Raw genomic sequence first — 27,217 nt, forward strand, 5'->3', positions numbered from 1 at the left:
AGTTCAAAACGCTTTGAAGTTGTTTTGAAAAATGCATTTGAGGAGGAATAACTCGCAAGGGTGGATGAATTTGGCGAAAAATCAATCAAACGCACATCCACAGACACACGTTAACGCTAATCATAAAGAGCTTGTGAAAGTGAAAGCAGCAAAGATATCATGGTGAATGTACAAATGTGTGAATGTGTTTACAAAAGTTCCAGTTCGTGCATCTGATAAATCTCATCAAAAAGTTGTATACAACTGTATTTTCTAGTCATCAAGGGACGAATGGGGCACTAAATAGGGAGGTATTATTTTTCACATGAGACTGGGCTGTACTTCATTCGATCTGGCTGCTCCAGAAGAGACTGGAGCTGAAATACACCATTGTCCCGCAGTCATTATAAATTCAGTTCATTCCCACCAAATCAAGCTACAAATTAGAGCGTTTAAGCATGATGTGGGGAAAAAAATGAAGTGTTAATAAAATTAATGAGGCATCGGGGGGATGGTGAACATTAGAAAGAGTGGAACGTGATGAGTAGAGACAGTGGTGGGAGTTTGTCTTTCGAACTAACTCGTCTGATGAATCATCCACAACTGGCATGAGGCCTCTTGGCAAAGGGTGACTTAAACAAGGAGGCTCCCTTGTGAGACTCAACCGCCCCATGTGGAGAGATTATCCATTTAACATTTGTTTGAATCAAATTCAAGCCACAAGCAAGGCGGCAATTCGAGGTTTTGGCAACTATTACAACGTTACATTAATACGATACTATCATGTTAGATTGACTCATGCTCATATTGATCCTTACCTGACACAACATGCAACTAAAAATTATTTTATGGGAGGCAGAATTTGCTTGGAAGTCCAGTGGGCAAGAAACAAAGACGACCAAAACAAACACTATTGCAGGACACATACATTCAAATGCAGACAGTGTCAGTGGGTAACCATGACGACGCTAAGGTTTGTTACTGAAACCTAGTTAATTAGACAGCTGGAGTAACGTCGATACTCGAAGTGTGGAAGTGTTACAGCGTCAGTTTAAATCCACATTCACACAACAAATCGGAAAAGTGGGATGCAACTACTATATTAAAACAGCTTTTCTTCTTCAGCAGTATTAAAAGACTAATCGAGATAGCTTATGGTGCGTCGACTAAATAAAGCGTGCTGCCAAGGCACACCAATTATCGCATCAGGGTGATAAGTTATACAAGTACATCTGGAGGGAGAGGGGGAGCGAGTAGGGAGGAGAGGTGTCGGGGGATGGGGTGGGGGGAGCCAGCACGCGAACGGGAGAGAGATGAAGTGAAAGTGAGTTGAGAGTGGAGAGAGGAAGACGCGGGACTAAATTTGCCTGGAACATAAAACAAGATGGAGTGTATTTCTTTCTCGGGAGGTAAGTAATCTCCGTGAGGGGTGGGGGTGGGGTGCAGAGGAACAGGAATGAAGGGATGAAGGCTGGAGGGCCTGAGATTGATGCTTCAGTGAAGGACAAAAGCTAAATATCTTAAACATGGTAGGATCCAGGAGGAAGGTGTTGATTTGACAAAGAGGATGTAAGAGGACAAAGCACTCGTGTGTGTGTGTGCGTGTGTGTGTGTGTGTGTGTGTGTGTGCGTGCGTGCGTGTGTGTGCGTGTGGGGAAGTGTTTGAATAGCGGATTCAATTATAAATAATGATGATGATTATGGTTCTTTACAAAAAATCTCCAATCTCCTAAGCACAAAGCTTTATTAAAGCAGCATTTTCTCTTTGCAACTGTGCAGCTCTCCGCCTTATTTTTCTCCCCCTCCTTCTCTTATTCCCAAAGCCCCAATGCAACTTGTTTGTGTATTCCTACTTCTGCCTGCTGCTTTCTGCTCTCCCCACGACGCCGTGGCCAAGCCGCCACTCTACTTTACGGGCACATTATCTTTTTTAGTTATTTTTGACAAGAGAATGTCAATCAATTTTGTCAAAGTGTCCTTAAAGGGGACGTCAATCCAAGATGTCAAAACTTTCTGTTTCATCTAAAATTGGCATATTCTTAACATTGATTTTAAAACTTTCGTCTACCAAGTGTTTATTCTAAAAAAAAAAAAAAACCATTCAAAATGTGGCATTTACTCACCTAAGAAGCCAATTTATTTTTATTTTCTTTTAAATCCTTTATAATAACAAGTTTAATGCATCTCCACTCGTCTTAACACGGCATTCTTATGAATACCACATGTATGAATTAAGCAGTATAATCCACCAAATTTTAATCCATCTCAGGGGTCGGCCATTTTGCCACTTGCTGTCAATTGAAAATGTCAAGACAGTGCCTAAGGCCTCAATTAACAACCAGCACGGCTTACCTGTTTCCAGGGTTTGGCCATGAGATGTTCACAAGCTTGGATGGATTGGTGGAGCAAACCATTTTTAAGCTAAATGGGCAGCGTGGCCTACTATATTTTTGTTGATAAAATGTTACATAGTATTGTCTGGTTTTTACACTTCCCAAGCTTGTTTTAAAAGGACATACACAAAATACAATAGGAAGATCTCAAATTATGGGTGTACTTGAATTTTTTTAGTGTCAAAAACTGGGTTGGACAAATCTCTATGGTGAACATCAAGAAAAACAAGTGCATTGCGAAAAGGCTTTTTCTTTTTTAGGATAGTGCTTTTTGCTCTGTAATAGTCCCAAAGAACACCCTGGGCAGTGTAAGAATGAGACACAACGATAAAATGCCAGCTGAATAACTGAAGTGATGGTTATCTATTGCCAAGGAAGAAAAAATTCTTACTGAGAAGATCCACAGTAACTACACTACATTTCCATTTAGCTATGTGGCGTGCATTATTTTCACAATTCAGTCAATGCTTTTATAAACCCGCTTGCTCTATTGGATTGCCAGTTATAATGCAAGGAGGTAGCACTGCTTATATTGCTTTAAATATCCTGAAGCAGTTTAGTGCATTTGAACAGAGTAGTAAATAATTGATTTGGATGTTGTTGCCTTGCAAATGCAGCATGTTGACATACTACTTTTATTGCATATGTGCGCCACACAAGCCTTTATTAGCAAAAGGTATTAACTACTTGGTGATCACTCACTTAGTTGACTAGATATTGTGCAACATCATTCAGTTGTTTGTCGCAGATGATAAAGAATATATGTCTGTGAGTATTGGGCTACTGTGTTCCAATATTCGTTGCTTAAATGGTAATAATAATGCAGCACAGATGCTATTCAACCCGTAACAACTTGATTTGTGTCTTAGACACTTCATTTGAGTGTCCAAGGATGCAAATGCTGTTCTAAGGAATTTCCACGTCCTTGTCTATGTATTTGTCCTCTTGTATATTCGAAGGCAACCACATACACACTTATAATGAGAACTCTTTCTCCGTAAACCTTCTGTTCTATGGGTCAGGGAAACTTGTGCAAAATGCGTGAAATAGAGGGAAGCGGCCTTCTCATTTGTTCTTTGCTGTGAGGACAAAAACATTTTCGGGGACTCCAAACAAAACAGAGATGAATCATTCTTCTAAGTAATAATTTCCTTTGTTAATTTCTTATAAAAGTAAACGGGTTCTTGCTGAGCAAACGTGCTGCCATTTGGCAACATTTCATGGGACTCTGCTTATTAGGTTTTGCATAGTCCAAAGCAAGCAACAAGCAATTTTATGCATGGCTGGGGAAATAAAAAAGATAACAGAGATAGTTACATAATCAATTAGCAGTGTCAATACTGCAATGACTTAGGGTGAGGTTGTCTCGTCTGAGTCCTCAAATTGCCTCTGCTTGTCAATTTACCTCTTGACACTAAATCATTTTGGAATGTGTGTGTTTTATCTGGAATTTGGGAGATTGTGGCACATATATGGTTTAACCCAGTTTTACTTGAGAAAATAATTGCCTTTGCAGGGCCATTAAGTTGATACCGTAAGGGATAACTAGACCGTAAATTACAGCAACAGTGTTTGCACTAATAGTTCCTGTAGGAATATGACTGCCATATTTTTCATTAGCGGAAGCGCGGAAGAAAATGAAAGAACCGAACCTGATTTCAAATGACAATTAGCGGCACCGTTTAATGTTTGATTCTTAATGCCGTGCCAGCTAATAAAAATAGAAATAACTAACTCACGACAGTTAAATCCCTGAAGGAAAACACCTTATCAACACTGACATGAACTAATGACAACTCTTCAACAATATATGCAGCAAATATTTTAGGACTGCCCACACAGACATGACAATGGATATTTGAACATAAAATTGTGAGAAAATATTTCTTCATTTCATTTATTTGTTTGTGAGCAGAACAAAATGTATACAAGAAGCCAAACAACAGCGCAAATGTATTATTACATTTAAAATGTTCACGGCAACCAAAAAAAAAAAAGCAATCGCCATGTACACCAGCAAGATATTGCTTGGTGTTTTATTTGGGAGTGAGAGAGATTGAGAGAGATGTCTGATGTGGGCATTCCACAACAACATATATTCCTTAACGGTTTTTAGTTGTTCATCAATTACGGGTTGCTTTCATTGTTACCAAATATCCATACTTGTTTTTTATTTACACGTAGAATGATGTACTTTGTCACGATGCATAAATATTTGATTGGGTTCTCAATTTACTGTGCTCACAAGTCGGTTATAATTGTCACGACTGTAGAAACGTTTGCGTCATTTACAAACAAAATTTGTTTTATATTTCGATACACTGTCTTTTGTGTGCAAGTCAAATAGCTGAGGACCCAGCACGGAACCCTGAGGAACACCATAAGCAACACCAAGTCACTGTTTGAGGTCAAGAAATATTCCTATTTGTTTCTTTTTATCCAGTGTGTTTATTTCATCAACTGCTTTAATTCGAGTCTTTGATGTGGTCATTTTAGTTCGGAAGCTCTAAAGGCATTCATTTAATATAAATAACAATTCTTTTAGGCATATATTTTTTATTCTATGCAACAACAAAAAATAGAATTACTGCAAATTACTGGGTCACATATATGGGATTTAATTTCTTTGTTGTGTTTGTTGATCAGGTGACTTTGTATTCAAAGTAATCTAGGAGCAACTGAAATCAGTCCACCAATGCCTTTCTTTCAGGTCCTGATTGGCTACAATGGCCACCACATGTTGATTTGGTATGTGTTTAACAGAAAAAGCATTTTTACAGGGACTTTGGTTTAATTACCCACAGCCAGAGAGTGACAAAAATGTTTTTTACATATAGACATCACTTTATTTGGCAGTCCTACTGAGCCAGGCAAAGCACCAGAGGGTGCTGGTGATGAGTCTGCACCCAGGCTGAGACCCGAGGGGCCCATCCAGGCTTCTACGGCTGCTCTGCGACGTGCCCATTAAAATATGTTTATTTTTAACTTGGCATGGGAGTGGATGTTTATCACACCCTGGTCTTGAGAGAGGGGCATTGTTGTGTACAGTACACAGCACCCAAAGGGGCAAAGTGTGCTTTTGTGAAGGCTCAAAGGCACACACTGATGTGTCTTTGCAGCAGTTAAAAATCATCAAGCTCCCATTCTGAACGAACAAGTGATCCGCAGATGACTTCCCCACAGCAGCAAAGTGTCACCGAGTGCATATGTGTTTTTATTAAGTCTTCTATTGTTTTTGGCAAGCATGACACATATTGCCGTCCCGTATGACTTCAAACCAACTGTCAAAGGAGGCTCCAAACTGGCTGCATGTCAGCCCTAGAATCACACATTTCATGTGTGCATGTGTGTATACCTGTCAGACTAACACTCAGTGAGATGTTGTACTCACTGGACCGTGGCGACCTGCTGAACCTGTAACTGAGCTCATAGAGCACAGTAAAAGTAGTTACACACACACACACACACACACACACACACACACACACACACACACACACACACACACACACACACACACACACACACACATGAATACCGAACACACTTCATACACACTCTAAAAATAAATATAAGCGTTCCAAGTCAAAAGACATAAACAGACAGCCTTCAAGTACCACACACACATGTACAAAATTTGACATATTGAAATGTATCCAAACACACTTTTTTTTGTACACACATTAGTGCATATGAACACGCAAAAGATTTTAGATAATTCACAGTAAAAGCGTGGATTATACAATACGTACATGCATCGCCTAAGGCGTCCATTATGCACACACACTACTCACACACGAAGACACGCATTTCATAGCGTAGTCTACACGTGCACTAATGCAAATATTCGCGATTTCGCTGTCCGTGATATAAAGGGGGAATACTACTCAGTATAGGATTTGTAATGAATGTGCACAGTCGCGCACACTGGACCCACGGGTCCTGACGAGGGCGTGCGTACGCGCGCACACAGCACGCGCGCAGCCACGACAGTATCAACACACAATTATCAATGCAGGGTTCGCACTTACACGGATCGCATTCATAACGCACACGCATTCATAACGCACACAAAGCGCTGACAAAAGCGCGTTGCAAAAGGACGCGCGCGCACCGCTCGGTAGGACTCAGACGAGTGAGGAGGAGCAGACAGCAAAGTGCGCCTAAGGTGAGCAAAGTTGCTCCTCAACGGATCAGGTTAGGGTTCCAGTCAAGAAGTGCTTTGCGTCGAGTAGCTAGAGAAGTCGGTTGAAAAAAGAAGACTTTTGGGCGCGCGCACGCCACTATTTTGCGCTCAGGGAGGGACACTGCGCCCTTTGACGAGGAAGAGGAGAAGGAGGAGGTGGAGGAAGAGGAGGCTGCACGGTGGTGTGCGCGATGACGAGATGCTGTTGTGGACTTGCAGGGCAGCCAAGTGGACTCGAGTGGACCGTGGCTGCGAAAACACTTCCTCCGAGGTGAGTGCGTCTATCTGCTCTCGCTTTAACGCTGCGACGTGGCGCTGGTTTAAGGTGACGGTGACAAATGGTGCGCATCGCAGGGCTGGATGAGCTGCGGTCGGCGCAGGGGAGGAGAAGTCGCTCCATCGCGATTTGACGGAGCCGATTAAATGCGTGTTAGGTTAGAGGATGCTTTTGTCACGGGAACCCCAGCGGGAGTCAAAAAGTGAAGAGGAAGACGTGGGGGCGAAGGTAGGATGCGTGTCGGCTTCATGAAGCTTCCGAAGGCAGGCTGCGCTTTTTGAAAGCTTTTATTCTTCTTTTCTTGTCAGCCTACTGATGCTAAACATGAGAAACGTGCATTTGAACGTATCTGCTTTTATATACGGACGGTATGGGGTCGTTAGAGACAGTTGGTAAGATTAAAGTGAGAGATAATACTTTGAGGAATTGCGTGGGCTTTTTTCCTCATCCTCGCTGCACGTTTGTGTCACTTGTGTGACACAAAATTGTGTGTTTGTGCTTGTGTGTGTTCCCCAGTGGACATGCCCTTCTTATGTTCTACTTGCAGCACCTGCAACCTCTCTCCCTTTCTCTTTCTCTCGCTCTCTCTCTCTCTCTCTCTCTCTCTCACACGCACGCACGCACACGCACACACACGCGCACACACACACGCTGCTCAACTCATCTCAGGCAGTAAACACACACACACACACACACACAAAACATACATATACATATATATATATATATATATATATATATATATATATATATATATATACATACACACACACACACACACACAACACACAAACAGAGGATTAGTAGTCATCGCAGGCCATAGTGTGACTCCAGATTAGATTGAGATGCTCCTTGCCAAAGCTGCACAGGACACTGGATTAATGAAGAAAGGCAGAGTGGAATGGTGGGTGGACGTGTGATGGACTGATAAAAAAAATAAAATAGGCTAAAGAGTGATAGGCCAGACGAGTAGGGTGAGGTTGCGATGGAGAAAGCAGCACAGAACACGAGATTAAAGTGTAATGTCCAAGCGAGAGAGGGAGAACGCGAGACTCCAAGTCGTGCGGTGCAGGGAATGTGGTGTGAATGAAGAAGAGAAGGCAGTAAACGCTCTTCCTCCATGCCCCTCCGCCCCGCCTCCATCCCCCTTTTTGATCTCCTCTTATTCAGATCCGACAGCAGAAGAGGAGCGCTGCTTACGTAACGCTCCATTCTGAACACAATTAACCAAAAGGAGAAGCACAATAGGCACTAGGGATTGTTAAATTAAAAGATACGAAAAGAACAATAGCATTCGGCTGTGTTTGTCAGTCAAGCAGACATCAGCTGTGCCCAAAACCTGTCACAGACAATAAGAATGACTTAAAATCCTTAAACAGTGTTCAGTCTTAAACACACATAGATGACGGTTCCTGGTGTGCATGTGTGTGTGGTCCTTAACTGCCCGCCAAAGAATTAGTTCTAAGAGATTAGGCCGTTAAACAGCCTTTGCACTATTGTAGTGTTGAATTAGCCGAAGCAATTAGGTTGCTGAGGGGATATATGAGGTCAATGTCTGACTAATAAAAAAGGGGTCTTAGAGAAAATTACCATGAAAGCGGAACCCGATCCAGCGATTAAGCTAATAGATCCACAAAAGAAGCATATCGTGTATTAGGGTGCTGTGTAAAGTCTGGAGGTGTGTCAGAAAATATCCAGAACTGGTGTCTAAAAGGTATATTTTAAACCCAAACCACAATCTATGAGTTTGTGGGCCAGAAATAGGCTTTTATACGATCAGGATTCTGGTGCTGCTCAGTCAGTAAGTTTACAACAACAAAAAACTACAACTAGCACATCTATGTACAGTATTTGGTTTCTTCAGTGTACGAGAAGAAGCTGGCGTTGTGACAGGACATATCATGGCTGATTCACAATGCTCTGGAAAACTATGGGAGACTTCAAGGCGATTACTTCGAAGAGGAAAACTTTTTATTCAGAGACACGTCATATGACATAAATAGCACATTCGATGAATCTGAAAGAGTTGGTGGAAGTTAGAACTAGGAAAAGTGCATTGAAAGGCAGCAGGAAGTCAAAGTTCTTCATCTTTGCAATGTCTTAAAGAAATGGAGGAAAACTACAGTGCGCCGCTAGGCTCAAATATAAAACAATCCAAAAAGACTCAAAGTTCAGTGGTCATGGAGTGTGCTTTCTACATGAACATGTATTCTTACGCCGTTGCACAAACTGTGTGCCGTACTTTACAATGGAACATTGGAAATTACAGTATTCCCTGATATTAGTGTGCGCTTTGTTCTCTACAGTACATTTAGCCCATCCCCTCACATGTGGGAAAGGCATTTGTGATGTATTTTTCATCATTTCTCAACCCTGCGTTCCAAATCTTTTTTTCTCAGATTTTGACAATGACAGTGTGCATGATTATTTTAGGTCATCAAATGTTAAGTAGCAAATCTCCCAATTATGACAGTATTTAATGAAAACAAAATTCCAAATTATTATGCAAAGCAAGTTTGTGAGTGAAAAAGAACTCAAAATAGTCATTTTAATTGAACTTGCAGCATCACTTGGTCATACTAACTGAAATCAAAAGCTATTTAAAAAACGCCCCAAGATAAAGTTACAGTATAATATAAGATGCCTTATTTGATACAGGCCTCAAATTGCATCACATATGCCTTTGTGCAAGTGCAAATATTTTAATGCTCTCTAACACACAGGCACTGTTTGTAGCATTGTGGTTAAAAGACGCTCTCCCCCTCAGTCTTTCAATATTGTGCGTAAGCTGCCCGCTTTGGACTTGAACACTGACTGCAGATGTGCACGTTGTTCCAAAAATAAAACATTTCAGGACGTTGGCATGTAAATTGGAAAAAAGGCAAAAGAATAAACAGATCCTGTATAGCGTTGGATGAAAATGGCAGATCTCATAAGCGTTCCTTGAGGCCATTGTTGTTTGTGTCTGCCACTCTGGCGCATATAGTGTCGAGGGGCTTATATGCGCTCCGTCCGCACGGACTGAAGACCTCCGCCCCTTACATATCATTTATGATTACAGATGTCTCCACATAAGATTGCCTATGCCCACACTGAGGTTAAAGAAGCCCAAGCCAAAGATAGTCTGTTTCCTGAAAAGTGCTATAAGCTAGAATTGTAATCATATTTCTCGCTCGTTTTATTTTATTTATTATTTATTATTTATGGTTTGTGCCTTCTTGTTTTTGTTTTGTGTCGCCTACTTGTATGTCTCGTCACCGTGGGATGGAGGAAACGGAATTTCGGTTTCTTTGTGTGTCTTGACATATGAAGGGATTGACAATAAAGCTGACTTTGACTTTGACTTGACTTTGATATTTGAAATTTGTAAGCAATCTTGACTGAAGTGAGAAATTCCCGAAAATGAGTATTTGTGCATCTTTTGAGCTCTCAGGGTTGGCTAGCATTTGTTGACGTGAAGTGGCAGCTAGCCTGCAAAATCTTTACCCCAAATGTTTTGATGGCTATAAGATCAGATGAGTCAGAACGATGGAGAGCCACATTCTTTGCAAGTTCATCTCGTCAAAGGCTCTCTAGCTGACGAGTCCGGCTCAATCTTTCTCAAACGTCTTTCAAAGGAGAGCTTTGCTTTGAGTTTGTATGAGGGAGACGCAAGATAGGCGAGTGAGAGAGGAAAAAAAGATGGCAAATGACAGCTGATAAAAAAAAATAAAAAATTGTGTTTTAAGCACAGCATCCACGCTAGGAGTTGTGTGGCTTCAGATTTTTTGTTTTAATCGGCACTACTGTCATGAATGTTCAGTCGATGTCAATTAGTTGCTGGACCAGCCAGGTAATGTTTATACAGATTGATCAAATGGTGAACTTTCCAGTTAGAGAGGAAAAGAAAAAAACTATCCTCGACATCGCTGGGTCAGCAGGTAACAATTCGCGTAAATTGAACAAATGGGGAATCCCATTCTAATACTGGGCCAGCCTTTCCCTTTTATTGTGTGGGCTGGAAAATTGTTAAAAATCCTGCTTGAGCACACAAAATATAAATTATGTTTACTATTGAATTCCGCTCCCCTTCCTCTTTACAGGTTTTCTTAAGCAAAGCTTTGTATTCAGAAATAGAAAACAATTTAAATAAATTAATGTGACGGACTAGTCCTATTTCAGGCACTTATCTGTTGCTGGAAAGATTCTGCCTCCTCCGCAAACCAGAGAGGGATGATTAACGACGAGTCGACGTCACGCGAGTCGACTCGTCAACTAGTCTGTCAATCTCTTCATGTACACCATGTTTGTGGAAAGTATTGCATAAGGACTCAACATTGATGTTTTTATTTCAAGACAAAATAGCGGCAGCCATACTTTTAGAGCGTGCCTCATTGCATGGGTAGTAGACATAAAAATGTCAGCACTGAACATTTTGTACAATTTCTAGATAAATTATTGTAAGAAGACAAGCTGTACTCGGAATGCACGCATTGTGTTCTGTAACGCAGTGTGCGTCAGTAAAGGGGTCGGCATGAAGGTGGTCTTGATTACAGTTTATTTGCTGCAAACAGATGTTGACGCAGCTGCAAACACATCAATGATGGCGGAGAGGGAAGCAAACAGGCCGACTAAAACAATGACTTAAAATCTACATTTGAGAAGGCAAGGGGGATGATTATGTTGTTAGGCATTTATCACTTTAAGATACATTGAGACTGCTGCTGGCCAATGAAAACCAACTCGATCTGATTACCGTAGCATGAAACGGCCGCCCAACAGCTAAATGTCTTGTGAAAAAAAAAAAAAAACACGACACTAAAACTGTTTATAGGTTGGATTTAGCAAGAAAAGTGCAAATCTTTATTTTTATACTCAATGCGGTATTATTTTTCACGTGTTAAAAAGATATAAGCAGACATCGTGTCAGAACGCATATATTTGCATGTGTCTATGTCATCTCTAATTTGCCTGACTGAAATTAGTATTCATAGTTAAACCGCTAATTTGGCAACCTCATTTGGACCTCGGTGCATGAGATTTGGTTCAGCTCGTCTGTCGGGAGCACAGTGGGTGGACGGTTTACGTCGGTCCAGACATTTCAAGGGTATGACGACATCTTCATGCGGCATAAGGTGGTTTGTGGTAGCATTACTGTTTTGATTTGAATGGTTCATATTTCTGGCATAGAAGTGTTTTTTACACTCTCTGTCTGGTGGGGTTGTGGCAGAAAAGGAAACTACATGACCACATGATTTTGGATAGATACGTTAAGTGACAACAGGGATGGAGTCTTTGAACAGAGCGGGTAAACTACTGCTGCCTTTCCAAAAGAAGGCACGTGTTCCTGTGGAGGAGTTTTGTTCCCACATTGAGTTTAAGGCCACAGGTCAGCAGCACAGACAGACAGCGCACGCTGTCAAAAGGAAGAGGATGGCTGTCGGTGTCTGACGCACTTTGAACAGTGCGTCTGCTGTCCTGAGGCTATATGACCTTCTTTTCTAATAAATCCACCTCTGTGATGTCGGCCTCTCATTATTTTCCCAAATAAAATCGCACCTCCTAAACCTCCGGGCGTTCCGAGACAGTGGTAGCGTGCTGGAATTACCTTTCCCAGGCTGCGCTCCATCCTTTTAAAGACTGTCAAGCTTTGTGTGCTCGCCTAAAGCCATGACATTCGACATGAATATTTCACAGCAAATGTAAATTATTAATCAGTATGAAAGCAGGACTGGGCAGTTTCTGAGCATTTCAAGGCTCATTCTTTGGCAAGCTGTTAACATTTCCTTCTATTAATGATTCAAGATAAGAATTAGTCTGCCTCCGAGTCAATAGTGAGACGCAACAAATAGTGTTGACGCCCTCTCTCTGCATTATTATCATGTGGCCTCTTTAAAGGAGAAGGGAATTTATTGGAAGTGTACTGAAACCAATGCTTTTACCATAGACTGACTCCCTATTGATTCCTGATTGGATTTTCTTTAAGAGGAAATGGGAATGCCCTTGTATCGTCGGAGGGAGTCTGAGCAACTCCTTGTCGTCATTTAAAGTGAGTGAAATGAGCACGGCATTAATTCCGACATTAAGACACAAGGGGCCGAGCCTATTTGCGTGGCGATAATGTTATTCCAACAAAGGACATTTGGACGTGCCACACTTCTTGCATAGCATGCTCGATCCATGAAAATCCCCAATTAAATGCCCGTAAAGCTAAATTACATATCGTATAAGCTATAAACTACAGAGAGCACTGTATACTACATGAATACTTTTGAGAAATAGTGGAACATAAAGTTAAGACTAAAGTACAAGAAGAAGATCAACTTTGCGTCTTTGCAAATATTCACCCATTTCGGATGTGTTGCCTTCACCACATTCTTTAAGAAAAAGCTGGAAAGGCGCATAATGAAAAGAAAATTGAAACGTGGACTTGTCAGACCACAGCGCACTTTTACATTTTGCGTCAGTCCAGCTCAGACGAGCTCAGCTCCAGAAAAGCCGGCGGTTGCTTACGGGTGTTATTGATAATATCGCTTTGGCTTTGTAGAGGGAATGAAAAAATGTGTTGACCGACAATGGGTTTTCGGCCTGAAAATACACATTATAAAAGGTTTTTGTTGACAGACTGGAAAGGATGAATGACATTTCCATTTATTACACCGGTGAAGGATGATTTGCGAAATCAGTGGGCATGGACTGAACTCAACTGGTATCTCAAGGCACTGCTGAATATTGACTGTTGAAGTCGATGTGCTTGCAAACGATTGGTGAGTCACAACATGGACTGACAATTTGTCTGGGGTGTGTTCCCGCCTCTCTCCCGGCGTGAGCTGGGCGCAAATAAGCAATACAGCAGATGGAGGGCGCTCACCATCTTCGTTTGCCTCCGTAATCCTAGCTCGTTACCACGTCCGTGTGCTGTTGTTGAAATGACAGATTTCGCAAATTGGAGGAATTAGCGGCTTTCTGTTGAGGAGACAGTTGTTTCTCGCTCGTCTCAAGCAATGTGACAATGCGGCCTTATTTACAGCTGCTCGGATTGAAGCGGGAGCCGTGATGCGTTTGTCAGCATTACAGCCCGCTTTTCAGTTTCTTCAAGCAGATGAAGATAAAATGTTCTTGTTTAGAAAAGGCTGAAGGATTCTGCAAAACAAACTTCTTTTGACTATTTCTTGCCTTCAATATTATATTTTACTAAGCGATTATTTTTCAAGCTCCTCTTCGCAGGTATATTTTTTTTAAACAAACAAGCGAGAAATTATTCTGTTACAAGATTAGACAATTTAAAATGGTTTGTATTTAGGATTGTGCTAAAATAAAAGCAAATAAACTATGAATTAATCTGTAGGACAATTTTTTTTCCACTCCCACGATAGTTGTTACCTTATTATGCACTTGAACTTGCAAGTGTTGAGTACATCTTCACAAGACTCTACCATGCGGGTGTTGTGTAAACAACATATACATCAGTAAATCTGACATCAGATTACAATAATAATGCAAACTAATCTGTGAAGCATTTTTTTTTTTTGCCAAATTGCAGGTTTTGCAATTTGAAAAGAAAATTCCACTTCAAACCTAAACTAGTTGAGAGTGAATCAAAAACGCCACCGCCAGCGGAAGCCAATTAGAGCACTTTATTTGCTACAATCACTTCAAGGAAATGTACAAATGATGATCCTTCCACCCATTTTCTATTGCTCTTGTCCTCTTTAGGGTCCCCTGTAATTGAAGCCAGGCCCAGCTAACTTTGGGTAAAGTGGCACTTTGCTAGTTTCTTGCAGGGCTAAGATCACTTTATCAAAATACAGTAATATTTGTGTTGATTGCAAAAAGATTGACTTTTCCATATTATCGTTTGTGCTGTGGTCCTATAAAACAGTGCTGAGTCCCGGCGATTTAAATTAAGGGAATTTAGAACTCATCTTTTCAACAATATACAGTCGATGCCATATGTGATTCATAAACATTAACATGGAAGCAGCAAAGTTAGTGAAAGCAATAATAAGCATGTCGCATTTTTTGCCATACGATGAATAAACTGCTGAAAGTGCGGTTAGTAGGTTTGTGGTGCTTATAGCATTTTTTTTTTTTCGTGTCCTTGAGCCGAAAGTAAAACCCAGGCCCCGATGCCTGATCAGTGTGGGACTGTGTGCGAGGCTGCAGCTTTTTCAGATTCCACAATCAGTGTTTGAGTATGTCTGAATGTAAAGTACTGTAACGCACTCGGAGCAGAGGAGTACCACTCTGCGTGCACAGTCCATTAGCGTATTGTGTCGAGTCTTTCACATGCAAATTTCATAGAGAATAAGACCAACGTGTTCCCCTTTCTCTGACAAATTGTAAAGAAATGTACAGACACTGCTGCTGTCACAGATTTTATTTTTCTATCCTAACCCGAAGCATCACGATAATGTGCTCATCATGTCACCATAATGTCTCCCCGGATTAGTTGTGTTGTCTTTTGTGAAAGCGGAGTACGAAAGCTTGGATTCTTTATTCTAATCTGTACAAGCTCTACTTTATTCCAAGCGTCTTCTCAAAAAAACAAGACAGCATCGTCCTCGGGTTAACAATCTATAAAGGATAAAACGGCATTACACGAGAGACAAAATGTCCCTAAAATTTTGATTCAATCCCATGAGATTATGGTGCCTTTAGCTGCAATCCTCAAATGGACAATTGTCGGGCATTATTTCGAGTAGAGCAACTCTAATTCAAATGGTTTAACTTGATAACAAAACGTTTAAGGGAAATGCTGATGTGACTTCACTTGAATATTAAAATGTGTGTTCTGTTGCAGACAGAATTTGTACTTCGACTCAAGGATAATTTTTTTCTTGCCTATTTTCTGACGTTATGGACCAAACCAGTAACCGTGTCATAATAAATGTTTCTGCATTTTCTGCAGTGTCAAATTTAAAAAAATAAAATCGCATTTTAAATGAATGCATTTTGAATACAAATCAAAAAGTCAAGTTGTTCCTTTGCTTTTCCTTTGTGGCGGGAAAATAAACCTATAGAAGAGGGGACGTCGAAATGAAAAGTGTTTATGCCTGAGGTAAAAGTACTGCAGGAGGCAGTATAGCACGGAAACAAATAGGGTTTTATAAATAAGGTTATATCACGTTTTTGTCTGAGGCTGTCAGGAGGGAAATTATGGAGCGGAAACACCTCACAGTACCTGCCAGATAAGCGTCATAAAGAGATGCATTGCACCACGAAAGGAGCTTTTAATTATTTAGGAGTCTTGTCTGTCACACACGCAAAGATAAACACACAAGCACAATGGTATAGGTTATTTCATGTTTTAGTATTGTTTGTGTACACTGTGCATGTGTGGGTAGAAGGTCAAGTGTTTGTATACGAATGAGAAAGTTACTGGTCGAATACATCCGTCGGTAAGAGCCACACAAATGCCGCCAATTTACCATCCGATTAAGCAGGTAACGGTGAAGATGCGTGGGATAAGAAGCTAAACAAAAATATAATTGAAGTCTATTCCATTAAAATTCAAATTATTCTCGCTTATCCAAAACGGGGCTGCGCCATAGACGTGACTGATAAACCAATAAATAACTTAGGCTGCCGCCGCCTGATTTTAGCGATAAGCAGCGGGAAACGGAGGTGACGGTGGGATATAATCAAAGAGGTATATTGGAAACACACACACAAAGGGCACAAAAATAAACGTGATATTAGGTGAGTCATGCATCAGCCACCAGTTCCAAACAAGGAGCGTGCATTAACTTTATGCCATCTGACTAATCATTGCAAGTCATCGGATAATTAGCAGCAGCGCATCACACTTGCTAAACACAAATGACCTTCCGTCATTCGGCTATTATACGCCGGCTAATGAAGGATAATTGTAAACAATAGAAAGGCCAGACAGAAGAGATTTTGACGGACTGCGGGTGCATCAGTGGGAAATTCACCCAAGTCGATTGGGGCGGGGGGTCTTTGCACAACAGCTCACGCGTTGCGGTAGTTGAGTGCTTTGCCTGAAGCAAAAGCCAACGTTAAAAAAAGATGCAAGGTGCATTTAATTGGCTTAGGAGCTGCCTTTTTAAAAGCGCTTTTCGATTTTGCGACTTGCACAAAATGTGGCATTACTCTTTATTCTTACAATTCACTTTTGCTGCTGCTACTGTCTGATAGTTGAATTCCAACATCAATGTTTATAAGACATTTGAGCAAGAATCATTAGAGAATGTAAAAGATATTTTCATTAAATCAGGTGTTACTCAAAACATGTTTGTTATTGTTCTTGTAGTTTGCCGTGGTGCAGAAATTAACAATATATCATAGTGAATGGTATTTGCTTATGATTACATCAGAAGGTCAAAATATTAGGAGCAGCTCTGATGCAGTGTGGTTAAACGCCTCACTAACAACCACAATAAAATATTCAATTTATACCTTTTTGGAGCTGTCAGTTAAAGCAAGTTTTGAGTTTGACCATTCAATAGCTGGGAAGCCAGACATGGGATATAAAAAGTCAACACACCCCTGTTTAAATGCCAGGTTTTTGTGGTCAAGAAAATGAGACCATGATAAATAATTTCAAAGATAAATCAGTTCCACCATGAATGTGACATTTGACCTGTACAACTCAAATAAGCAAAAAAAAAAACTTTAGGTGAAAATAAACTATTCAATTTGTGTTTAGTCTTGACAAGAATGCTTTGAGGTCAGACCTCAGGAGCTTCATTTGGGTTCACTTCTAGTTCACATTAGCCCTGCAAAGTCTAATCGGGTAGGTGGTTAGGAGGATTTAGCCAATCTACAAGGGGATTTTTCTAAACACTCTGGCGAGTTAGTCCAACAAATCTTTTGGGTGGGGTATGTACAAAATAGCCCTTTTCACTGTTTGAGTCACTCAATGTACGGGTCAGCACCATTTGTGAGAATGTATGATGCACAACCAAGAGGTTCTGGATTAGAGTCTTGGCTCAGCCCTTCCTGTGTTGCTGATTTTGTTATCTTATGCCATTTCACATCCATATACACACAACTCCAAATTCACGTTCAACACTTATTTCATACAAATTTAGCTGTCCCAATTTATTCTGCTTTCATCGATTTAATGGTAAAGACATCCATGCATAGACATCAAAGTCTACGCCCACACCGGCCCCCAATAACACAGCAAGGACTGATACTTTGCAAAAACAAACGTTTGTGGTTACATCATATTTTCCTTTTCCATTAACTCTTTCACTGCCGGCCATTTCATTAAAAGAGAACCTATTGCGTGCCAGCCAATTTACAGCATTCTAACTGATCTCTCAAGGCTCACAGAAGGTTTTTGTATGACACTACCAAATATAAATTAGCCTCTCTTTTTTCATCACACAAAAATGTTTGTTTCTTCTTTTTTACTTTTTTTTTTCCAGCAGTAGAAAATGACTTGGTTTCACCCAAATCACCTATTTTCAACCATTACAAAATGTTTTGTGAAGATACAGTATATTTTACACACAACTGTGGCTTATGCTCATAATTTTTACTTCAGTGACGCCACATCATTGTGTTCTAATAAATACCACAGACAACGATGAAATTATTGCTTTTGATGGCAAAATAGTGAAACCAGTGTAACAATTCCACACTTGACAAACTTTAAAGGCTATTGTCACACTATTTAGTAGTAGTAGTTGTTCGTAGTGTGTGTGCATCTGTGTGCGTACATGCATGCCATGTATGTGCGATTGCGTATGTATGAATTGCGTCTATTTCTAAATTTAATTCATCTCTGTCATCCGACTCTGTCTTTTATGACACTTTTTGCAGTAAATGTAACGCGACAAACACTTTTATCAATCACAAGATGCTTGTAACGGTTGCATTTTAAAAGACAGTCATGTCTGAAGAGCTTATTAGACATTGTTGTGGCACTCGGTGAGCTCAACCAAAAAAGATCCAATGCTGTCGTCTGCTGGCCATAGTTAACTTTTATTTCTCATCTTAATGATCAAATCAGAGCTGCCGAAGGTGTTTCTACACCAGTCATATATAAAAATAAAATAAAATTGTAGTTGATGGCAACTGCTGTCGCTCCTCGTTAGGATTCTTGTTTTGACATCAACGGTGCTCATCTACTACTTCTTTCCTCACTAATTCCTTTTTAACAAAACAGGCTTTAACCAATGTGTGTAACCGAAATATTTGTTCTCATTATTGTCGAATTACAAAAAAAAAATCCAGACTTTTAATCTTGAGGCGGCATAATGCTGCACTGCTCCCACGGAGTGGAGAAGAGAGTTTCTGATCAACAGCAACAATAGTTGGTTAATTGAAATTATCCACAAGCGTGAATGGTTGTTCATCTGGGGTCACAGACAACTGCCAAACTGATTGAATTTGCATGATGTAGAATTAAAATGGATGTTACACCTTCCTAAAACAACACATTTAGTGCTTCATCATGTTTTACGTCATCCTTTACTGACCAACAAGCGCTCTGTTACCTCCTGAATAACATTCTGTTCTAGATCTCATTAGATAGAGCAGATGTGGCTAATATTGTGGCCAAGAAAGTAAGAAAAGGTTAACGCTACACAGTTCCGCATTCCACTAACCGGCACAGCAACAAAACTAAAAGCTGACACAAAATCAATAGAGATAATGAAAAGGGTAAACAAACTGAATTGCACTCAAAGCAAAGCATGACAAGGTGACGCTTAAATGTGAGGGCATGCGACGACAGCTAAAGTGTTTTGCCTGATGTATTTCAGTTAAAAATATCTCAAAGTGTACAGGTATTCTGCTGAACTTTGATAATTATTCACTGTTTTCCGGTTGAGCGGGGCCTGTCACTGTAGAATGATATCCTCACGAGAAAACAACTCCTGACTCACAGGAGCGTCATTTGCTTTAGTTCCTTTAAGTTGGTCAAAAACAGCATATTTTCCTCCAAACTTTTTTTTTTTTATCCTTTTCTCCAACGGTTTAGCTCTGTTCAGCTTTTTTTTTTCCCCCCCTTCCGCAGATAACAAGGAAACACACACTGACAGAAACTAACAGAGAGATAAAGCAGCTGAGAAGTAACAAAGCTTCTCCCACCTCAGCCTGCCACCTGGAAGTCACAAAGACCTTGCATCTCATTGGATTTATGTATGGACACACACATACAAACACACATATACATAGTACACTAACTCTAGGAATTCTGCTCCAAAGGCATATGTGCCGAGTTAAACCGAGCGAGTGTTACTGTGACGTAATTGTGGACTGTGTGTGTTTGTGCCCGAGTCTGTGACTGTGTGAAAATCGGAGCGAAACCTGTAGCTAATTCCTCTCTATACTTTGTCCAGAACCAGACAAAAAGAGCAATATATATATATATATTCAACTAGATTAGCCTCTCACACATTGCGTGACAGTTCATTGGGCTGCATCGGTTGCATCGCCTTATGTGTGGCTGGTTCAGTGTGCACTGTTCTTAAGCTCAGGTGTTTTCATTTGTTCTCTACTAGCTTCAGAATGATACGGTTGCAACATGGACTGTAGTTTCAGAAAACATTCAATCGCTGGCGTTTCTTTTCGTTGTTTGCCCGTCCTATCATCTCCTTCCTAGTTCTATTAGTGTGCGTGTGCATGTGTGTGTTCACGCGCACATGTCATCTTCTCAATCTAGTGTCAGCAAACAAGATAGGAACAAGACCAATTCAACAATACCACAATAGAAAGTCGAAACACATAGTGATTGGACTTCACCGTTACATTTCTTTTCGACTGCACCCACACCGTGGTAAATGAAACTGAGATAAAAGATAAGATTTTTCAAAAAAGTAGCTGAGAAACATAGCGTGAGATATGAGAACTCGGGAGAACAGTGATGAGATTGCTGATAAAAACCCCGCTCTCATCAAACTGGCATTACTTGGATTTGTAATACATAATTGCCTGTGATCTTAAAGCCTCACAAATGTGTCGTGTGCATGTATACGCCTCTCATCATGCGCCGACAAGGAGCACAGTGCAGAAGCAGCAGGCTCCCTTTTTATACAGCCGCTCAAGAGAGCACCCTCATCAGCATCATCAGCCCCACGGCGCCCTGCTGGGCTCTGTTCTGCCGAGGGGACAAACGATCCGCCTCTGCCCCATATCTAAAAAGTTGCTGTAAGAGACCACTTTTCTCAGATGTGCTTGGAGGCTGTTCTCCCAAGTAAATCAGAAATGCAGCATAACTTGCATCTCAGGGGGGACTAAAATGTGAGTAAAAATTAAGTAAAAATATTAAGAGTTGATCCAATTGTGATTGATGATTATTTTTATTAGGGTCCTTTTCATGAACCAAGCAACAAATCTGTATCCCAATGATCCTTATCAGATTTATGATCAATAAACTATAAGACTTAACGCCAAAATAAAGACAAACAAAGCATGAATTGACTTGGTCAATGCCAACTATTTAAAAAAAGTCTCAAATCAAATGACAACAATGATGCAAACAAAAATGTGGCTTTGTCACTTCAACCTTTCATGCTTCATGGAACGATATGTAATCACCGAACCTAGCTTTAGATCATATGAAATCAATAAAATGTACAAAATGTAAGTTAAAAAAAATAGTGATCTCAATTGCAGCTTACGCAATTTGAAAATTGTATTCTTCCACAAAGGGATGTTGACTTGAATTCTGCTTTTTTTGGTTAGCTCCAATATGCAGTGCAGACTATTCCTGTAACAACTTAGGATAGAAGATACCAAATGGAATTTTTTTTCCAATGTTGTGCACTGTTGTGGCGGTAGCCCTTAAGAAATAGTCAACCCACACAAAATGTTTTCATCCATGTGTATTTCCCTGGTGCCCTGTGCTCTAACAGGCTCAAAAGGGATCATCTGTCCTGCTTAGTATGACATGCTGCAGGAAACAGTCAATTACAGTGTTTTGAACCGAGCTTCGGGGAGAAAGAGTAAAAAAAAAATCGTAATGCTCAATTCAGAAAGTACAACCGAGTACATTGGTTAGCCGACAAATTGGAGAGCCGGACTTATTTGTACATTTGCATCACCCTTGAAAAAAAAATGGTTTTATGTGGTCCTTGCGCATAAAGACTCATTCCCTGCTGTTGTTTTCATGATTAGCTGCTATGTTTAAAATGAAACTGACAGCTTTTATATGCTTCACAAGCTGTATTTATGAAAAGCAAATCCCCCGTGAGTCTATGCAACATATTTTCAGTTTTATTCAATAATTGAATGCCGAGTGCACCTGCAGCAACTGCACTGCACATAGTATATTTTACCACCAAACCACTTTTTATGTTATTATATCCACTCCAATAACCACACAGATTGTGCCTAACACAGGTCACAGTTGCTTTGGAACATGTTCACTAGGTGTGTTTGTAAGTAGTACTGGAGATCTCAAAATAGGTCCAAAATAGTACAGTACAAGTTTAATTTGCTGAATAAGAATTGGGAAGACAAATCCAGCTGTTTTCATCTATTTCAGAAGGCTGGCAAAGTGAAATTGGCATCAAAGTGCCCTTCGGACTCGCACTGCGAGTCACAATAGGGCTGGACGCTTTTCGGGAAAGGAAAATAAATAAATAAATAAATAAATAAATAAATAAATAAATAAGGAACAAGTTTAAAAAAAATAAAATAAAAAAATAACAAATCAATAGATTATTGCCATGCCAGCTACGGACACTTAGACGTTTTGCACACATCGAGATACACATGCAAATAAAAAGAGTAGAAGTAACAGAAAGCATAAGTAAGTAACATAATTAATATAACTCATTCACAGACCACAAAAATTATATGCCAATAAATATTGTTAGATTACTGTAAGTACTCCTACAGCCTTACTGTGTGAACTATAAAGATAAACCACATGATGTCTAAAGCTAATTTTTGCTAGCCAGTCATGTTTTTACTTTGATTATTATGCTTTTAAGATCCTGAAGTCCAAATTTAAATCATGAGGAAATTTCAATTAATTGTCCACCGCTATGTCATGGCTCACCTGCTGTCTGGGTTTGGTCACAATGCGAGCCCGAGGGCACTTTGACGTCAATTTCAGTCGATAGTAGGAGGCAGTGCAGGATTAAATACGACCAAAGGGTTGATAGCTTAAAAAAATTATTGATTGGGGCACTCGCAAGTCAATGAATTGTTAGAATTGCACACTATAATGCATCGTGATAGACCGATATGTTTTTTTTCAAGGCCGATGACAATTCTTACACCATGCATTTCGATTTTTCTACAAGACTGATGAAGTGCTTTATGATGCATCCTTTCTTTTTCCCAAGTACAAAACAGTGCAATGTCGTGACAACACTATGTGTGTGTCTTTCAGCCTCTTCCATCACTCTTCTCATTCCACTTGTCTCGTCTCTTCCGATTCCTCTCTGCTCTTTATTCCACCTCCTCCTCCTCTTAAGCTCCCTTAACTGCATCCCGAACTCTTCTTTTCCCTTTTTGCAAGCAGGCTTCCTCCGGGGCAAAGATTTTAAAGCTCACTCTTTCTCCCTGTCTGTCCTCACCTCTGCTTCCATCTCTCCATACTCTTTCTACCCCACCTTTTATTCATCCGTCTTAATCCAACAATGATCGATTAATCTCGCAATGTTTGCTTTTCATCTTGTCACAGTTTTTAATTGTCTCTCGAGTTAGAAAAAAAAAAATCTTTGACAAACATCTCCATGAGCCAAACTTCCAGGTAGAAATGAATTCATTTTAAACATTTTAATGATGATGCCACAGCAGCATGTCAATGATTACCCCCAGTTCACAAAGTATGATAAATTGAGTGTCAATGCAAAACAGGAGATGGAAAAAGGTAGAAAAATGTGAAATGCTGCAGATGTTCAGTGAGAATGAATGGAGACGAGAGGAGAATGCCAAACATAGAAGAAGGTCCTGAAGGATGATGAATGTCAGTCGGAGGAAATGCTGAAACGTCCATTTTTTCCTATTTAACACCTTGCTGCTGCATGAGTAGATGTCCCTACCGTGGCAGCACATCCAGAGATAATTGACCTCCACACAGTTGAGAGAGAGAGAGAGAGAGAGAGAGAGAGAGAGAGAGAGCTTTGCCGAAAGCCTAAGTGGGAGGTTGCATTGTCACGGGGCAAAAGAGTATGATTACTACTCACCGGAGGGAAGAACAAAAAAACAACTCTGGTTTGCGCAACAGTGAGAAAGTCAGAGAGTTGGGAAGAGCACAAAAGCTTGCGCGAGCAAGGTGACGAGGTTTATATTCGTCAGCGTGCGCAAAACAGTTGCGCGTCTGTTTGTGAGGAACGACTGATAGCAACGTGTTTTATGATAATGTCAAAAAATTCTTCCGGATCTTTGTCAGTCTTATGACAATGTTTGGAGTAAAAAAAGAAAACGGTGCCTCCGATATCAGAATACACGGCAAATGGGCTAAACGTCGACTCAAAGTGATGGCAAAGTGTATCACTAAGGAAGTACGATGCTGTGTGCTCTTGCCTCGCTCATTTATTCAATTTCTGACAGGAAAGGATTAGTGCTCAACTTACACCAGGGATGTTGTACACTCGTGCCTACATTTTGCTGATACTATTTTCTGCTCCAAATCCTGGATTATGCTGCAAGTGTCCACTTTTCATCTTCAATTTGCAAACACGTCATTGGAGTCCGCGCAACTACACAGGATTTGATTTGGCGATAGGTGACAATTTTCCTAAATGCAGCTCTCTCCCTAACGTTGAAAGATTCTTTCTCATTTTCACAGCCAGAACTTTATTCATTTTCTAATGTCATAAAGCGCAAGATGGTTATCGCTAAGTGTCAAATCAATGCAGTTTCCTTTCCTTCAAACCTTCAACAGCCTTATCAGACACACACAGTAATGCAATTCAATACATCTTATTTAGAAATGATGCCTCTTCGCAATTTGTGGGTCTCCAGGCCCTATCCCCCGCAAAAAACGGGGGTCGACCATATCTCTAAATACTCACATCCGGTATTGGAATAGACGTAACCCCAAAAGTACTCGTGATCTGCCGCAGCTGAATAGTCCTTTAAGGTTTTGAATTGAGGGCCGGAAGTTCAAAGTCATTAGATGCCTATGCGTGTTTTGCATTTTCTCCATCATTCTTGAAATCCCGCGCCGACAACGTTTCATTAATCATAGGTAAGAGGTCACGCCTCATATAACTTCAATGGTCTCGGTATGTGAATGCACAGCGCCGTATGGCCTCAGTATTACAATGAACACGACCTAAAGCACAAACACATTAAACATATAAATGATTGATTCAGCGGCAGAATCACAAACACAAATCTGTAAGCATTTGCACCTTTATAAAAACACAGCATGTGCCAATTCTTTTCTTTTTCTAATAATTACATCTTCTGCGCTTTAATTTTCCACATGTGAATTAACACATTGTTCTTTTTTCACTGACAGTAGAGGGGGAGGAAAACGAAAAAATATCTTGGCTGTGTCCACTGGTTTTGTCTGATGAGGATAAATTAGAGGCTCACACGTCATTTCACGTGTGTTTGTGTGTGAGTGTGTGCTTGTGTGTGTTTCACAAACACTGTATCGCCTTGAGATCTCTGCTGATTATCCTTGCTCGGCCGCTCCCCTCATCTCTCGCCTTCTCTGGCCGCCTCACGCTAAATGGAAGCTGTGTGTATCGGCGTTAGAAAGCCGGTCACATCCCTCACACTCTTCTTTTTAGCCTCCTTAAAGCGGAAGGCAACCCTAAGGAATTTTCTTTTAGAATACACTGGATGTGCCAGCAACAATAGAAAATGGGATTCTGCTTAACGTTACATTTCTGGAATAACAGCAACCTCAGGGGGGCGCCACGTTGGACATTTCCATCCCGTTGTCGATCGAAAAGCACATCACCAGCGCCTTTCGCCTTCTTCCAGGAACATCTGTTGTAACGTCACGTGACTAAACCCGCCAAATAATGGTGCATTCAAAAATACACTCGGAGCACAAACTGCCGTTCAGAAATTTAGTGCGTTGCTCAAGTTTTGCCATTCGCAAATTGGGAGTGCAAGAAAAACAACAAAAACACATGCACACTTGGAATAGTGCACGGACATCAGAGTGAATTTTCAAACGCAGTTATACATGATATTCTTTTTACTAACGAGCAAAAAAATGCGCCTCCATTTGGTGAGTAAATACCAGGTTTTTGAAGAACAAAATCTTGGTAGACTAAAAACTGCTGTTAAGTAAATATGCCAACTTTAGACATCTTGGGTTGACTTTCGCTTTAAGAACCTCTCACTCTCTTTTCCATTTCTCACCTCTACCTTCCTGTCACTCTTTCGCTCAGTGCCGCCCCGACTCCAGGCCAAACCTGCACCCAACCTTCATTCTGTCCATGCCGACACCCTCGACTGACTCCGCCGGGCCCTCGGAGGCTGACAAGACTGACTGCTTGTATGCATGTCTATCTGTGTTTTCAAGCATGGATGAAATATGAGCTACTAAATATGAATGTTGGGTTATGTTCCGATGCCATGTTGTCGCATCGGTCCTGCGTGGACGAGCAGCGGGCGTGCACATGCTCACGCGTTTGCCATGAAAGACAAGTAGCTGCAGGTCAGAGCTTTTGTGGCGTTGTTGTGCATCGCATTTGCGAGCCGTTTGTCTCTGCCGGCTGCCACGCACACACATGGAGGCGGGGCCCTGCATTCAGGCTTCAGCGACTTTAAACCTCGCACAGGCTGACAGTAATTTCTGCCTCCAAATTACATTCCAATGGCTTCATAAATCTGCCGCCTCCTCCTCCTCCGCCTCTTTTCCTTCTCGCGCCCCCATCTTGCCGCCTCTGCCTCTATCTCGCCTCTTCCCAGGCTCTTCTTGCTCTCGTCCCCCCCGACTCCCCATTTTACTCCAACCAGACTTAATTTTTTCCTGCATGCACCTTTGCAACCACCCTACCTCTTTTCCCTCCCCTATTTCACCATCTCATCCTCCCTGTCTTGCTTCACATTTAACTGGTTTTCTCATTCGCGCTCCCCCATCCCCTACAACTCCTTCTCTTTGCCGCCTGCTCCATAAATGAGAAAGAGGGAGGCAGAGATGGGAATGTTACGTGTGCGGGTTAGTTAAACAGTCGCACACACACGCAAGTACACACACGTATAAATCCAGAAACACCAACATACAGTCGTTGTGAAATTTACGGTCGTTATTGCAAAGTTACTTGCAATACAGTGTAACTAACGACAACTTAGTATAACGTATGTAAATTGGACAATCATGAGGAAAATAAATTAATTCAATGAATTAATCAGATATTTTTCCAGGGCACAATGTTTTATTCACACTGAAAATTTTAGATAACTCGGGAGGGGTTGATACATTGATACTTGTTTTTTGAGCAATTGATTACGAGGCAGAACAAGTTCTGAGGTTTCAGGTTCAAATCCTAACTTTGT

At 40.8% G+C, this 27,217-nt stretch overlaps 2 protein-coding genes across 8 annotated transcripts in view; one reads left to right on the top strand and one right to left on the bottom strand.

The window, feature by feature from the left end:
• macrod1 (mono-ADP ribosylhydrolase 1) overlaps window positions 1-27,217 on the bottom strand; it is a 127,866-nt gene that overhangs the window by 63,872 nt on the left and 36,777 nt on the right. The window lies entirely within an intron of this gene.
• flrt1b (fibronectin leucine rich transmembrane protein 1b) overlaps window positions 1,305-27,217 on the top strand; it is a 37,058-nt gene continuing 11,145 nt past the window's right edge. Inside the window, exon 1 of one of the 3 annotated variants that reach the window (XM_037262424.1) lies at window positions 1,305-1,388. The gene's annotated coding sequence lies outside the window, so the exon portion shown is untranslated. Of the gene's footprint in view, window positions 1,389-6,442; window positions 7,064-27,217 lie in introns of those variants that run through there. The other 2 variants (XM_037262423.1, XM_037262422.1) reach the window with 2 other exon arrangements.

This window comes from Syngnathus acus, chromosome 10, assembly GCF_901709675.1.
Source record: "Syngnathus acus chromosome 10, fSynAcu1.2, whole genome shotgun sequence".
Taxonomy (NCBI): Eukaryota; Metazoa; Chordata; class Actinopteri; order Syngnathiformes; family Syngnathidae; genus Syngnathus; species Syngnathus acus.